This window comes from Excalfactoria chinensis, chromosome 4 (genome assembly GCF_039878825.1).
Source record: "Excalfactoria chinensis isolate bCotChi1 chromosome 4, bCotChi1.hap2, whole genome shotgun sequence".
Taxonomy (NCBI): Eukaryota; Metazoa; Chordata; class Aves; order Galliformes; family Phasianidae; genus Excalfactoria; species Excalfactoria chinensis.
The window spans coordinates 48,289,661-48,305,631 of NC_092828.1; the positions used below are offsets into that span (position 1 = coordinate 48,289,661).

At 35.5% G+C, this 15,971-nt stretch overlaps 1 long non-coding RNA gene across 1 annotated transcript in view; it reads left to right on the forward strand.

Moving 5' to 3' along the window:
- The window catches only part of LOC140252048 (uncharacterized), a 488,632-nt gene extending 484,952 nt beyond the window's left edge, over positions 1-3,680 (forward strand). The window contains exon 6 of the long non-coding RNA XR_011903520.1: positions 3,523-3,680. This is a non-coding gene — a long non-coding RNA (uncharacterized lncRNA). The remainder of the gene's footprint in view (positions 1-3,522) is intronic.
- Positions 3,681-15,971: the final 12,291 nt, after the last annotated feature.

Sequence of the window (15,971 nt, forward strand, 5' to 3'; positions counted from 1 at the left end):
TATGTGACAGTTGTATCAAGATACTTTTTTTTTGTCCAGTAAGGAAAATGTCTGAGGTCCCCAAGATTTATATGAGTGTATGAAATGTACAAGACTCTATAACTTGACTGTAATGATATCAGCATATGACTGGCTAATTTTGGATAATTTTGAGTTTATTGCATCTTACAATAATAATTGGAGTGTGGAAAGGAGAAGGCAATTGCTATGCATTTATTCCAATGTAAATGTGCTCCCCAAAGTTACAAAAATGACTTCAGCTGCTGATGCTTAGGAAAAAGAAATCAATAAAGGAAGTCAGACATAACAAATGAGAATATCAGGCCCAGTGACAGTAGACAGGAACCTGGGTGCCTTATATCTACACACCTTTCAATCAAGTAATCTGTGTATGGCAAGAGAATAAACTGAAGGCTCTCTGGCAGCCAAATAGACTTTGATCAGTTTTGTTCATAGATGTGACTCATATTTCAGTAGCCTCTTTTTTTCTCAGCCACTGATCTTCTCTAAACTTTGGAGTGAGTGCTCAGTGAACTTAAAGGAACCTTTACTCGTTCTGCAAACAGGTACTAAATACTCATGCTGAGCCACAGTATATATTTTTTTTCCTTAAACATCAGATGCAGTCTCTTTGTTACAGTTCTTTTTGTCATGTCCTTCACTTGCTACAGAGAAAAATTAAGTGAAAGATGAGTTGCTTCTTATAATCACATTGTTTTTCATTAACTCAATTTTACAGTAAAAATTGAAGTTACTAAATTTCTGTATATTTTTCTAATTTTTTTCTGATTTATATTTTTGTACTTTTTAAAACTATGCCTGTGGGTTTTGGGTTTGTTTATTGTTGATCTCGTGGTATAGTCCGCACAGTTGGAAATGGTAGATATTCTTTCATAAGTCACCTTAGTATGTCTAAAGGGGAGGCCAATACAAGTACTTTTTTTTTTTTTTTTTTTTTTTTTTTCCACATGGATGTTTCTTTGAGAAAAAAGGCATGATGGTGACTGCTTTATTTTTCTGTTTTTTGTAATGGCAGACTGCACCATAGTAGACAGCACTCTGGTAGAAACACACAACATAGCCTGATGCATGTTGTCTGCTGAGATGGGGTCTTGCTGGATCTGAGTGGGGATCATTATTGGTGTATTTTATCCTCCTCAGAGCACAATGGGTAGGCCGTGTGCAGTTTGTGAAAGTACTGTGTGCACAATATAAAAGTGAAGCTGTATATTGCTTAGTCTGGGTGTGATATGAATGCATGTGTGAATTTGAATGTCCAAAACCTGCTGAGAATAATGGTAGACAGCTGCAGACAATCAAGACAAAACTTCAAGCATTACTGGTACTCTCAATGCATTCTATATTACCTATCTAGCATGACCACTGCAGTAGGCTATTCCTTATGCTGTATCAGATTTTAGTCACAAAAAGAAAAAGAAATGGCATGATGAAAAGGTTACCGGGTCCTGGGACTGAGCGTCAGAACTATTGTTTGATAGCATAGTCAAGGACATAGTTGGCTGCCGCTAGATCTGCACTGGCCTTGTGTTTCCCTGTGGAGTAACCTGCTTGTACACTTCTGCCAGTCCCACACAGAGCATGTACAGTGCTCTTCTCTTTGCCTTCCCTTTTCCCCTGACCTCTGCTTCCAGGTATAAAAAGCAGCTGTACTGGCCTGGGTCTCCTAGAGGCATCATGACCATCAGAAGCAAGGTGCTACCCAGAAGTTATGGAAATGGCACTGCATTACTACACAGTCCATTCTGGTTTTAATGTGAAAAGTATTGTAGTAATTTGCCTTAAAACATCTTAATCTCCACTCTCCTTAGGGTGAATTCTTAAAAATAATACATCTTAAATGGTCATTGATAGCCAGAAGTACCAATTTAAAAACATAGTATGGTAAAACCAAATAAAAAAAAATGCGTGAACTGGGCCTTTTCTTGTTTTCTTTTTCTGAGGGATGTTAAATCACTCTAAAAGAGATTTTCATTAGCGTTGGGTTTAGAGTTTGAACTATCCAGGAAGTCTGCAACAGTGTTTTGTCTTCTGTCTTCTAGTTAATGCTGTGTGGTAATTCCTGGGATTGATATCCAACATGAGACTTTTTCGTTCATTTTTTATTAATTTTAAATTTCATTCTTGCTCTCTTCCTGGCAACATCAAAAATACCTTCTCAGAGTAATCATTGCAGTGTTTCACAGCAATGGCTGTGTTTTATGCATGATCAGATTCATAAGCCTTTGCAAAGCTGTGAATATTTACAGTGGTTTGGGTAGATGAATGGGACTTGCCAAGAAAATACACATCCTTCAAAAAACATATTCCTTAATTTCTTAGGAAATATATAAATAATGATTTTAAGAAACCAAGGATGCTTTCTGCTTTGTTCATATTTCAATAGTATACACCTCTTTGCTGTTTCCGTAATTAAATCTTCTGACATTTCAGAAAGCATAAATCCTGCTGAGATGTTTAAGTTTGGAGCAACCTTCTTGATGTACAAACAAATCAAATAAATAAAAGACACTTACCCAGGATCTTAACAAGCTGTTTTGCTCGTACCTTTGTAACGCAATTGAACGGTAAAGCGATATGGTCTATTCAAACTGTTCTAGCCTCGTTGTTCACTAGAACCTTCTTTTGAAATTCATTGCCTTCAATTACAGTTTTTTAAAGAATTTTAATTACGTGCCTGAAAAGAATAAAGATGCTCTAGGCTCCATTTGTTTATCGTGGAAGGCCTAAAAAAATGAGGACAGAGCTTCCCAGCTCATGCAGGGGTTGCAGAGAGAGAGAGATGACTTTTAATTCGACAAGTTCAGAGAGATTTCTTAGTTTGACGCGCACAGCAGGGGGTCTTTGAGCGCCTGGCAATACTTCAGCATTCTGAGCTTTGAAAGTCTTTCCCTGCAGCAGAAATTGTATCAAAAGCCAATGATAATATTCCCTGCAAGGTAAAGGACCCTATTGAAGATTTCTAGAGCTGTTTATTTATTCATCACAGTTTTTTCTTTTAGGACGTACCAGGCGTATAGGTAATAATTCACATGGATGCTAGAAAAATATAATAAATAAAAAAATAAATAGGAATCCCTCATTAATCCTTCAACTTTCCCTTCAGTTTTCCATGGGCCACGTGCATCTGTAAAATTTCCTATAATTCCCTGCCTCGTACCCTGCATAAAATCTTCACTTCAGATCTCGGTTTTTCCCTGTTTTTAACGGAATTGTCATTTCAGTCTGTTTTCTACCACCAACTGAGTACATAAGATGTTTATGGCCATTTCCTTCCGCTAAACCCTCAAAATGATTGATTAATTTTACAGAAGGATATTCAATTTCTTAGGGGTCTTTTTAAATCTTATTTTTAAAGTAGATTTGTGATAAAGTGTTTCAAAGCCAAGATTAAAGCCTTATTTATATTCCAGAGATCAGAGTTTTAACATTTTGGCATTACTTTTATTTGGAAAGTATGCACATATGTTTTTCTGTTTTTGTTTTGTTTTGTTGCTGCAGCAGAGCTGGGAATGTGAGACTACGACAACCTTTCCCTTGTGTAATGTCAATGTCGGCTATCACTTTGGCAGAATCAGCCAGCTCAGTGAAGACACGAAAACCCTCCTTCCCTCCTGTTTTTTCATCTGCTGGTGGCATTCAAAGTGACCTTCCCTTATAAATATTGGTGAGTGACCACATGGGGAAAGTAGTTGTTTGGTGCAGAGAAACTTGTTTCAAAAAGCTGTGTTGACCTAAGGATTCTTATTTTATTTTTATTTTTTTTTCAAAGTGTAACAGGAAAACACATGAACAGGTGCTTATTTTGCTTTTTTTTATTATTATTATTATTTTTAATAATAACTTCAGGTATTTAGCAACACAGCGTATTTCTCTAGCCTTGCAAGCATTTATAGAACAATAGCCTGTGCTACTTATTATAGCTCTAAGAAACAATCTCTTAGAAGGACTGTTTTTAAGACAGAGATTTCCTGTCAGCAAACAAGAACCTCTCATCTCTTCCTGTTGCTTTGTGTTGGCTAAATGGTCTGGGATGGTATAAATTTATTATAACCCCCCTGGTCTGGTAAGATGAGACTTTCCCTTGTGGAGGAATTAAGGAAGATAGCCAGAGGCTGCTTTCTGGGACCCTTCTGGTTTGGGAAGCATGCCTAGAGTGAAATCACAGCACTGCAGAAATTCTGATACCCATGGGGCAGTCCAGGAAAGCTGTGGTAATGGGAGTAGTTCCATAAAGCAGTCTAAATTACACACTTTGGTACTGAAAAAGTTCTCAGGTCATCTAAGGCTTTCTCAGCTGATTTATCCTTCTTGAGAGATCCAGTATGCCTGAAGAGATTTTTCAGTGTTGCAAGCAGATGTACAGATAGTGAAATAGCCACCCGTGGCTAAGGAATATTTACTGCACCATAACACAGAACACTACAAAGTACATACTCAGGTACAAGAAATATTTTATCTAGCTAGGAAGAGTTTGGAAGTTGTAAATACATGCAGGATGTACGACTGGAAATTTTTGAAGGATTACACATATTTAATCTAAAGACATTGCCATAAAAGTCACTTAGCTAGCTGCCATCCTGTATTATCTACATTACTGCAATTATCTCCTATTCATGCTGCAGTCAGACAACTGTGATGTATCATTTATGACTATATGATAAGTAATGTTTGATTTCTATATTTTTTTTCTTAACCACATGTGTACTTGAAGTCTGTCAATTTAAAGGATCTGAGAAGCTTCAAAAGAAATATTAATAGGAAAGTTATCATGGCACCAGCCTAACAAAATAATGCCTTTTCATCAAAGTACATATAGCGTATGTAGATCTCTTGGTGAAGAATGAGGAGTGGTACCATTTAGCAGTTTCTCAACTACGTATTAGAATTGTCACTGCTTTCCTTGACTTTGGAGTAGCTATCTCAGGGGACAGCATAGTGAAGAAAAGAATGAGGGCAAAAATTAATGAGATTTGCATAAATGCCCATGTTTTGTCAGTGTTCTTTCTTACTTTTTATATTAATTGTGTGCTGAAGTCTTCAATATTTGGAGGTTAGCATTTGGGTATGGAAACAAACAATGTCTTATTCTCAGGGATTTGACTTAGAATTTACTTAAGTCTTCATCCTGGTCATGGATCACTGTAGTAACAATTTCAGAAAATGAAGGCATAAATAAATATTCTATTTTGTAAATAGATTTTCTACAACTTTTTGTTTGGTAATATTGTGCCAGTCATAACCATGTTATACGATTTCTAGTTCAGTGATGTGTGATGGTAAGGTTACACACCATCTAGAAAACAGAGGGAGAGGAGAGTGAAAACATTCACCTTGGAGAAACACCTTCTTTAATTGTCTTTCCAATCTGAAGTTGTCTGTCAGAACATTTTTATGTTTTAACAGGATGTCCCATAGCTCTACAGTAGCTGTATAAAATAATCTTTTATCATATAGTGATATTTAGCACACATTGCAGTTTTCCTTAAAAAGGAACTATATACAGGCTAACAGTTAAAGACTCAACCTTCTTGTTTTCCATGTGAGATTCCAAGTACAGGTGTACAGATAGCATCACATTATAGTAAATTAAAGTAACATGTTTGCAAGTCTTATGAGAGCAACTCTTACACCAGTAATGGGTAGCTGGATGACCACAGCAGCTGCTCTGTTCTCACTAAGAGAGCATAGAAGCTTTGTAGAAACTAGAATGTTACCATTTCTCATTACTGGTAGATCAAAATGGTGGTTCTTTTTTATTTTGAGTGTACCTACAGCATTAGAAAGAAGTGACAAAGCATGCAAATAATATCTGGTACTTTGTTTTCCGGATTTAATTTCTTCTGTTTCAGTGAGGTCTGCCAGATGGTTCTAGATTCAGCAGTACACTGCTTCCATGCATTTTGCATATATTTGATATTTTATTCAAATTTGACATTTCAGAAAGAGTGAGGGGGCTTCTTCAAGAAAACTGAGAGGAAGAGAGAGAATCTAATTTATTAAATACTGCATATTTTTATATAATCATTTATTGAGCTAAGAGTAAAAATGGTATTATAATTTATGTTAAGAAGGTGGGATTCTTAGCTTTAACCTGTTGTGTTGAAATAGGATTAATCCAACTCTGATTATTTTATAGCTTTTTTTAAAAACCTCAACTATTTTTCAGGAGGTTGGTAAAAAGTAAAAAATCCAGTGTAAGCTCTAACACAGAAAGCTTAAAAGGCAAGTTTACCCCTTTGAAGCCTGTAGCTCTGAACTACAAATGAAGGCTTAATGAGGATACTTCCTTGCAGCTTGGTTCAAATATCGATTGATTGTGCACACTGCATTAACTTCCAGAAGTATAAACTTCTATTAGTCTTAAACAGTGTTTCTTTCCCCTAAGTAAAGGGTAGAACGATACTGCCATGAAGGAATGTCTGTTTCTCTTTTTATCTATAAGTTTGTTCTTCATTTTTATTTAATTTTCTTTACATTTGTAACCTCATAGAAATCTGATTTAAATGAAATGATGACACTCTTCTTTTTCAAATCAAGTCACACAAACTACAACTAGTAGAAAGATGGTACTAAAGGTAAGAAAGCCTGATTTGCTTTGCAAATCTTGTTTGCTTTGTACTGTAAGATCACTAATTTTAACTGCAGCCTCAACTTTCCTGTTCTTGTCTCTTATTACCCTCTTTGGCTGAGTGACAAAAGAGCTCTGCTTCAGCTCCAGGAGTGCTAAGCAGGCCAGCCAGCTCCTGTCAGAATGCCTGAATTCCACCTGCACCTGTATCCCCGGGGATGTTAATTTAGACCTCCATGCTTGAAACTTGTAGGGTCTTAATTATCTTTTAGACATCCTTTTACTGATTTGATTAACATTTGACAGTCACCCAGATGAAAAGTTACTGAGAAAAGGGAGACAGCCAGGACACATATACTGGGATTTTAGTCTTAGCTAAGGCTAAAACAAGCAGACATTGAAAAAGATCTGATGAGTGGTTGGGATGCATATACTTGTAGTGAAGATAAGAGGCAGCACAATAAAGATTTTTTTTTTTTTTTTTTCCATGAACATTTCTCTTAATTAAAATGCAAGTTTTGATGAACTGTACTTAAGACTAACTCCTTACTTGAACTTCTGTTTGTTCAAACAGCAGATAAAGCAATTCCTCTTCTCCCACTCTCTTTTTGAGGTTTTCAACTTAGAAAGCATATGAAAGGGAATTACTGATTTTGGCTTGAGAGTTTGATATGTATGTGTTCTTGTTACTTTGTGACAGTAATGCAGCAAATTTACCATGAGGTATTTTGTGATTATTCAGATAACTTATTACAAGAGAAGGATGGAAAAGATATTTCAGAAGTTCATTTTGGTTTCTGTTTTAGTGGGTTTCTCTTTCCTTGGATGCTATTTTTTGTTTTAGGGCACACAGCAAACTTCATTCTAATTTCTATTCGGGTTAAATGCATTTTAAGGAAGGGTTTATAATTGCCAAAATGGATTTGTAGATTTTATCTATGTAAGTACCACAGAAAATGGCACTGTTCAGCTTTCAAGCATCTGGTGTTTGGACTGGCATCCAATTCTGTAATTTGTGTTGTGAGCTAAGTGATGTGTTTCTGCACTTAGGCAGTCAGAGCTACTGGTCACTGGAAAATGTGGCAAAAAGAGATATGCTGTAAGTAGTATGTTCTTGGGTGTGAAGGGCAATTTTTGTCGAAGTAGGACTTTCAGCTATTAGAAGTAACTGTGGGAAAGGTTGTGAAGGCAAAGATGCCCATTTTCACATCTGCAGCTTATCTGTAGCTCTCTGACCTGTTGAAATGATAGATTTCTTGCCCCTGCTCAATCAGTCTGTGTCTGACTGCACTCAGATGCCTTCCCACGATGACTGTGGGGGAAGTTTCTGAATGAGTTCCATAGCTCCACCTCAAAACACAGCCTAGACATCAGTTGTATGGAAGTCTCCTATTTTTCTTGTTAGCAATGAGAAACTTCAGAAAATGAAAAGGAACAGTAGGGGAAGAAGCACAGCTGTGGCTTTGTGATTAGTGGATTCTCTGCCGAGAGGAAGCAGCAGCCCCAGTCCCAACTCTAAGGACTTCTCCAGCACTATATAGTAAATAGTCATAGAAATAAGCATGTTTCAGCTGAGGAGTGTGTTTTCTTATAAAGAAATAATAAATAATAGCATTTGTATCTGTTTCTGTATCTCACAGGTGCAAATCTGCAGAAACATATTTGCTATTGAAAGTTACTTTTTTTGTGAATTCTATCTGGTGGGGGAAAAAAAAAAAAAAAAAAAAAAAAAAAAAAGCTGTTATTTTAAATATCCTACATTATACTTTGTTACACATGAGATTTCAGGGAGACTGTTCTTTATTATTTCTCTTTCTGTCAGGTTTACAGCTTTTCTGTGTATGTTTTTCTATGATTGCTTTGCAAAAGTATGACTAAAACAAGTATCTTGATTGTATGAGGTTTAGCTAAAGAAAAAGCCTGCATTTAATCAGAGTGCTAGCAATGATCAGATTTGCTGTGAAGTAGCTCTGGTGAATCCTTGACTTAATGATGTTATCTTGATTTTGAATGTATGCTAGTAAGCCATACTGAAGGAGCAAATATTCAGGAAAAAAATGAATTCAGTTAATCCACTAAAAAGGCAGAATTTAAGGTTAGACATAGTTCTTTCATTACCAGTTAGTTGCTCTTATTCCTGGAACTTCTGCTTGATGATGCTGTTGCATTAGAGAAAACAAAACAAATAGAGCATCTGTCTTATTTTTGAATCATCAGTGACAGCACCAGATACCAAACTGAAGCTTTCCCAGCCAGCGAGAGGTACTGAGGCGCACGTTAGTTAGTTTCTTGCAAAACTATATTCAAGTGATCTAAAGCAAATATCAGAGATGAAGATAGCTTAAAATAATTATGTTCTTCTTTTGCAGTTCTAGTTAAACCATTTTCAGAGTTTTCATAGTTTGTAGTTTCATCCGTTTCTTGTGTATGTTGCAGTATTCTTTAACAGATTTTCCAATTCCAGCTCTAGAAATTGGCTATAGGATATGCTAGGATAAAGTAAGCTCTTACATCCATAGTAGACTGAATTGTCTATGTCTCTTTCTCTTTTGTGTCCACAGCAAGACATGCCACCAAAGTCCTTCTAACACTATTTCAAAGCAAGAATGCAAACATATCTCAAATTCTGGTTTGTTGTTGTTTTTGTTTGTTTTTTTGTTTTTGTGTTTGTTTTTCCTGTTCAAATTCTCCATTTGGCTGTTTTGGATTTGGCTTGTCTCAGTGTGGGTCAGCATGTTCAGACTCTGTGGGCCAATGTGAGAAGGAAATTCAGATAGACAATTTCTGACACAAAGGTTAATCAAGTGAGTTATGTTAATATACTGCTGAACTGAAGGATTCCTACAACATTTAAAAATAAAAGTTAAAAAACTGACATTCCCATTTCCAGTTCACTTTCTAATATACTCACGTAACAGGCAGGCTGCATTCATACTGAAGGTATTGTATTAGAAAAGAAAGTTAATGCTTAAGCTGGTGCGGTCTGACCTGCTAATCAGAAACGTGTAACGGTATAAATATTCTCTAGACTCATTATTTTCCCATGCCAGCATTTGATTTTTATCACAACTGATTTATATGCCAGCATGAAATTCTGAAACTAAATGTACTTAGCTTTCAATTGAGAAAGACAGCAAGAGAAAAATAAAATAAAAGAGGTCTTTAGGGATATATTAGCTATCAGTCTGGTTTACGATTTTCAGAAGTGGATATAGGTAATAGAAAAATTATTTCGGATATTCAAGAGGCTATGATTTATTTGTTTTCAGTTTAGAAAATCCACCGGTTTGCTTGAGAACTTTGAGAAAACAGCATTTTGTTTGGATATTTTTTTTTTTTAAATCACACAGTACTTCAGTGCATGTCACATTCATGGCAAACTGAGGTCCAAAGCCTGAAGCTGTCTTAATTCTGAAAAGAGTTTCATGCAGGTAAAATAATTTTTGAGACGTGGATGGTTATGAATGAGAGGCCTTTGCTCCACTGCAAAATGTCCTTACTCTGTTAAGGCAAAACTGTACCGGGAGAATACTGAGGTCAAACTAGCTTGAGGCATTGATAAATGCTAAGTTACCAGCAGCCGAACACTGGGAGAATTTATTTTCCCATCCAAGTGGTTCTTTGCTCTCTAACAAGAAAGAAACCAATTCAAATGAATGCACATCTCAAAAAACAGAAAAGAACAAAGAAATCCAACCACAGTTTTTCCTCTGAAAGACTCCCTCCCTCCTTAAGTGTTGTTTTTTTTTTTCTTTTTAACTGGCTAAATCTTACGATCACTTTTAAAGAGGAAATTAACTGTTAATATCCTGGGAAGTATTTGTGTTAAAGGTCATATTAAGCAAAAGGCAAGTATAGACTATCTGAGGATTCTGGAGGAGATGTTTAATGCAAATTTTTTTTTGAAAAAATGATATGTGTCACTGCAGGTCATCTCTGAATATTCTTGTTGGGGTTTCTCTGTTGGATATGCAATCTCAGCTAAATGTTTTGAAGAGGAGGAATCAAATAAATTGCCCTATTTTGGGTTTTTCTCATCTGTATACAGTTGTGCAGGTCTAGTAGACCTGAAAATTGCCCAGAGACAAACTTTTAAAAAATAGAGTGCTTTTGAGGCAGAAAATTGCTTTTCTGCAGTATAGTCTAAGGGACAGGATGTGACAGGAGGACAAGGAGTTGTCACTATGCAGTGATACTGTAAAGCATATCTTACATAGCAAAAAGGATCATTTGTCTCTTTTCATTTTAAACTACAAAAGATTTAATTGAAACAGCTGAAGATGTGCCCTAGACCAAGAAACCGGCATTATAGTTTACAATTAAAACTAGAAGCTCCCACTTTAAACTCCCTCTCCCCTGAAATATCTATTAAGTTATACAGTGTGTGTGAAATGTATGTCTGTCCACCACTTCAGAAGCCTTATTCTCAAAAGAGGAAATAAAAAAAAAAAAAAAGAAAAAAACAAAGTGAAAAAGCTCATTGTACATGCATGTCAAATATTAGAATGATTCTTGTAGTATAATAAGAAAAGAAAGTGCTTTGTGCTTTTGATTAGCCTCTTGATGTTTGAGAGTGTTTTTGTGTGGCTTAATTTTCCTTTTTATGGCAGTTTACACATATAAAACAAAATGAAGAGAGGAGTGGAAGGGGAAAGAAATGTGCCATTTATATACTAAGGATACGAGGCCTCCTTTGGGTCCATTATACATTAATGGGTCAGCTGAGATTTATTAGGATATGTGTATTAATCTTTATACACATTCGCATACTGTAATTGTTCCTTTGGTACTATAATGTGATTAGTTGTGAATTTGTGCAATATTAACAATAATATGGATTTCCATATTACAGAACAGTAATAATAAATGGTTATTAAAAATGCATCTGAAGTATGGGATGTGAAAGTACTTCCTAACTCTCAGTAATCCGATTATGTTCTGTTGTTTTTAAATACCAAAATGGTTAAGTCTTTACTGTAAAGTGAAATCTTGCATAAGATAAGCAGTAGTTCTGTCTTCTGCAGAATTGAATGAATGAGTCTCCAACTAAAAAAAAGGTTACTGCCTCTTTTTCTTTGAAAGTTGATTTGTATTTTTGCATTATTTCTGTTTAAAAGTATATTACAAAGTTGAATACAGGAAGGTAAGAGTAATGTCTTGTAATTAAGTTTTCATATGTGTATGATCTCCTATATTGTAGTGGAGTTCAGTATGGAAAGAACTGTCTAGGATTTCAGCTGCTTACCTTACTGACAATTCAGTATTGATAGCTTTATGATTCAGCACTGTGTAAGAACCAAGCACAAACTGATGTGAAGAAAGTAAACACAAATATAATTCAGAATCAAAATGAGAGCAGGAGAGATGTGACAGTCAGGTAATGATAGATTTTTGGAAGAGTTTTTCAGGTACTCAGTTTTCTACCACTGACTAATCTTTGGCACATAATGCCTTTTTGTAGCTCCCCATGCCCTTTTGCCAAGTGCAATTGCAGCAGAACTAGTGCATCTTCCCTCTTATAATAAGATTTGCTAGGGTGGTGTTCTCTTCAGATGTAGTAGGTGGAAACATCCCATTGCTTTTATATCTTGTGGTCCTTAGAAACCTGGAACCTATTTATGATGACTCGGTGTTAAACACCCTAAGGTATATTTTTCTCAAGTCTGTGTCTATGAGTCATAACAGATACTGGATTGTACACCTTCATATTGGAGTCAATGATCAAAAGTACACCAGTTACATGCTCTCTTCCTTTCTTCATGTCTGATGTACAGTCTGGTGCTCACAAGATTTAGTAACAATAGAATACAAAGAAAATTCAGCACATTGTCATAGGCTACATTACATATATGTCCTTTACAGTCTAACAATTCTGTAAGAGCTAATTCTTAGAAGTGTGTGAAATAGAAGAAGAAAGATATGAAGGAAATGGAAAAATAATATTTTTAGCCAAACACCCTCATTCAATAGTCATTCAATAATCAACTGCACAACTATTCAAGATATTAATATATAATATTAATATAGTAATATATATTAATATAATATAATATAATACTAACTGTTGGACTGGGTGATCTTTTAGGTCTTTTGGTGATTTATGATTCTATGACTTTCCCAGTTTTTCATCTAGATATAGGAACTACATGGAATTCCTGATTACAAAAGAGCTTACCAAAGTAGTAGTAAATCATGTTACTATCAGCATAATAACAAATAATTATCTTTCTATTATTATGGTTTTTCATTTTAACAGAAGGATGAAAAGAAGAGTTTCTTTCTAGCTTGTTGAGGTTGCTTTGTTCCTCTGGAGCTAGGAATTTCTTTACACACAATATTCAGAATAAGATTTTTGAATAAAAACTGTCTGTAGGAACACCAGTAGCTTGCTCCTGAAGAGCAATAAATTGTCAAGATTTTATTTGTATAACATTGGGATATTTTTTGCCTGCATCAGTTACAGTATTTTCATTGGCCTAACTTTATTTGTCCTCTGTTTGTCTGTTTATTCAGGCTTGATTTTTTTATTTGTTTTTTAGATTTTTATTTTTATCTGACTTCATTCTTTTTTTGAGTAAATCGATATTCTGTAGGTAATTAATATGTTGAATGTCACAAGCTTCAACATAGATTTCTTTAGCATTCCCCTGTTGCATCTCTCCTTATTGAGAAGGTTGACAACAAACCGATACTTCGGTTTTCTGTTTTACAACCAATTATTTATACTTCAGAGGCAGTTCATTCTTATTCTGTGATAGTCCAGTTTCTTTAATCTGTAGTCTTTTGAACCAAAACAGTTTGCTCTGCATTTTGGTCCAAGCTTGCTATTGCTATTAGGAATTGAAGCAGATGGTATCCTTCATATCAGACATGTTTATATGCTCACTGATGTCTTAGAAGAACAATTAGCACTGATTTTTCTTTCCCTTTCCTATGTTTTTGTTAATCCAGATGCCCAGGGTATAACTCCTACCATTTGCCACATAAACTTAAAATTCACTCTTAACTGAAAGTCTGAAGTTTTATGGATAGATTATACTTGGTAGTTGATAGTGGAAAAAAAAACTTTCTGTAGTGAATGTAGAAAATCACTCATTCTGGCCTCATTTTCTGTAAGTGTTCCATTTCCAACTTCACTGTGTGTTTGTCCTGCAAGGCCCTCCTGATAGAGAGTGCTCTTGATATGCATGGGATACAAAATAGATTATTTTTCAATCGCCTTTAAAAATGGTCCTTAGACTTAGTTTGACTTTTTATTATGTCAAATTTAATCCAATAATTTTATGATATCAATCCTGAATGAGTTTTCCCAAGCTCAAAAAAAAAAAAAAAAAAAAAAAAAAAAAAAAAAAAAAAGCCATTCAAAGATTTTTGGAATACCATTTTGTCAATATTTCCATTTTCTTTTCCAATACTCAGAAATCTGAAAAAATAAACAATGTTACGTAACTTAAGTATAGGATTTCTAGCTGATTTATTTTTTTATACAAAATATGGAAAACAGACACCTACCTTATCCCTAGTCTTAGTAATATGCAATTTCAGTAGAGCGACTTTTGTCATGCATTTTACATGAAGACGATGAGCATTCTATTGTATTCAAATGATTGTAGAATTGCTGTAAAATGACATACAGCAGGTGGGCCACTGTCATTTGTAGAACGTCTCTCTGAGCTGCAACTCGAGCTGTGAATATCTCTCATTGATTTACCATATTGCTTCTAGGCAAATACTCATTGCTTGCTTATCTATTCCACTTTATTTTGGTGCAATTTGATGCCTTATTTTCAATTCATATTTGGTCTGTCTTTTGCTTCTGCTTATTAATTTGTGGCTGCAAAAGGGAACAAGTAAAATACAGCCACAGAAAGTGTAGTTATGTGCTGTATTGTTTCAACAGCAAGTTGAGATAGTTTAGGCTCTGTGTTTCAAAGTGCCTTTTTTGTGGTTTGCTACTCACTTGAAGGATTTTTCTTTGAGTTTTGCTATAACCTCACTAAATGTTTTGTTTTTTCTTTGTTGTTTTTTGTTTGATTGTTTTTGGATATTACCTGTATCAGACAACTGACAGAAGGGTTGTAATCTCATTTTCAATATTTAAACTAATAATTGCTACCTCAAAATTTTAACAGTATCTTTGGAAAATGTGGGTAGCCAGTTAACAATAGAGATGCTTACATGTATTATGTATTAAACTACATTTATATAAATTAATCTCCGTTTGAGGAATAAGTATATATATATATATATATGCATTAGCAAATATATTGGAGAAATAGAATTAATATATGTTAATTTTCTTACCTAACTGGCATAATTAATATTGTTAAATAAAAATAATGTTATACAAAGTCAGCTTTACTGAGTTTCCAACAAAATTTTCATTATCTGTTTAATTTAGATTTTTACCTAGTTTAGGAAAGAGCATTTTGTGATAGGTAACATATTGTTTTAAAGAAAATTAAGTAGAAGATTAGAGTGGCCTGGGTTGAAGGAGACCTTAAAGATCATATGACTCTAAACCCCCTGCTGTGGACAGGGACGTTTCCACCAGATCTGGCTGCCAATTGTCTCATCCACCTGGCCTTGAAAACCTCCAGGGCTGGGTCATCCACAGCTTCTCTGGGTAACCTTTACAAGTGCCTCATCATTCTCAGATTAACACTTCAAGTAAATCTCTCCTATTTTAGTTTAAAACTGTTCCCCCTTGTTCTATCACTATCAGACTATGTAAAAAGTCAGTCCTAATCTTATTTATATGCTACCCATAAGTACTAGACAGTACTGGAATGAGGTCTCCCCAGAGTCTTCTCTTCTACAGACTGAACAACCCCAGCTTTTTTTTTGTAGGAGGTGCTCTTAGCCCTCTGATCATCCTTGTGGCCCTCCTCTTGACCCACTCCAAAAGCTCCACATCTTTCTTTTACTGGAGTCTCCAGAACTGGATGCAGTAGTCCTGACAAGGGCTCCCAAGGACAAAGCAGTAGGGGACAGTCACCTCCTCTGCCCTGCTTGCCACCCTTCTTTGATACAGCCCTGAATACTGTTGGCCTTTTAATCCACAAGTGCACATTTCTGGCTTGTGTTAAGTTTCTCACCTACCAGAACCTCCAAGTCCTTCTCCTCAGGGCTATTCTCAATGTATCCTTCTCTCAGTCTGTATGCATAACTATGATTGTGCCAACCCAAGCACAGCACCTTGCCCTTGGATTTGTTAAATCTGCTTAGATTCACTGGACCCACTTCTCAAGCTTGTCCAGATCCCTCAACATGATGTCCCTTCCTTCTGTTGCATCAACTGCACCGCTTGGCTGTGTTATCTGCAAACTTGGTGAGGCTGTGCACTACTGCACTACGTCATCAATAAAGTTATTAAAGATCC